Source organism: Asparagus officinalis, chromosome 1, assembly GCF_001876935.1.
Source record: "Asparagus officinalis chromosome 1, Aspof.V1, whole genome shotgun sequence".
NCBI classification, from domain to species: domain Eukaryota; kingdom Viridiplantae; phylum Streptophyta; class Magnoliopsida; order Asparagales; family Asparagaceae; genus Asparagus; species Asparagus officinalis.
In genome coordinates, this window is record NC_033794.1 from 63,052,379 (window position 1) to 63,053,603 (window position 1,225).

At 41.6% G+C, this 1,225-nt stretch overlaps 1 protein-coding gene across 2 annotated transcripts in view; it reads right to left on the bottom strand.

Moving 5' to 3' along the window:
* Positions 1-999, bottom strand: part of LOC109825103 (sm-like protein LSM8) — a 6,168-nt gene extending 5,169 nt beyond the window's left edge. Inside the window, exon 1 of one of the 2 annotated variants that reach the window (XM_020391844.1) lies at positions 835-999. The gene's annotated coding sequence lies outside the window, so the exon portion shown is untranslated. The remainder of the gene's footprint in view (positions 1-834) is intronic. The other variant, XM_020391837.1, reaches the window with a different exon arrangement.

The window sequence follows — 1,225 nt, forward strand, 5'->3', positions numbered from 1 at the left end:
GCTGCCTCCAGCCCCTTCCTGCAGAAACCTCCTCTCTTCTCTGCTGCGTCCTCTCTCCTCCAGCTCCTCCGCCACCTCCAACACTTACAACAATACCCCCACCCCTCCATCCCCTCTCTTCTCCGGCTACCTTTCGACTCCTCTCTTCTCCTCCAGCTCCTCTGCCTCTCCAACTACCCACATCTCTAGCTACAATAGCGACTCCACCTCTCCAGCTACCTCCAATAGCTACGACCTCTCCTCCTACATATGTCTATTTCATGCTTAAAATCTCTATAAATCATCAAATATGCATTCGTCGAATTTTTAGATTTTTCTTTAATTTTTCTTTTTTGAATATTTGTACGTATTTAAATTGGACTGCTATTTGACTTCACACTTTTTGCCTATATTTTTCCGCGGCGCCTCACTGCTACACAATGCTATCCACTGTCAATAACCTTGCTTTTTTTACATGCATCCCATCTCATTGATTAGATATTGCCTATTCGCATAAAGGATATAGCTGTGTGTACACTATAATAAGCCTCTGATATTATTTTAGTGCAAGAAATTGTTAACACTGACCACTCTAATGGAAGATGAGAAGCAATAACAACCATTGTGCAAATGCAACAGAATAAAGATGTGAAGACAATATTCATCATTGTTTTATGTTTCTCGATTTGATTTTTCTCCGGCCAAGAGAACGGAGGGGATTCATTTTAATCATCTAAACAGAGGGAAAAGTTGAAGAAGATTATGGATTTTTTTTTAGGGCAAAGTACTAATAACAATCAAATCAAATAATAACATAAAGAAGGGGGATAAAACCTAAAGATTTAACTTTGGTACCTATTTGAAGGTAAAGGACACGTTAGAGATGATCACCGGAGACGAGAACACGGCGAGGAGACGCCGATCAAGTGGCGGCGGCTAGGGTTCCGAGGGTTCTCTACTCTGATATCGCGTTGTGTGTGTGTGTGTGTGTGAGAGAGAGAGAGAGAGAGAGAGAGGTAGGTTCTCTTTTTGAGGATTGGGTTTTGGGTTTGAATTTGTTATTTGGGTTTAGGTTTGAGACGAGGAATGGGTCAATAACAATCAGATAATGGGTTTGGATTTTAAAAAAGAACTCCAACCGGCCTTTTAATTTTGTTTTTATAGTTGACCGGCCCGCCGGACTGAAGCAATCTGCGGCCCAGGGCACGCTACAATTAATGGGTCAAACTAATGGTCATATTCACAC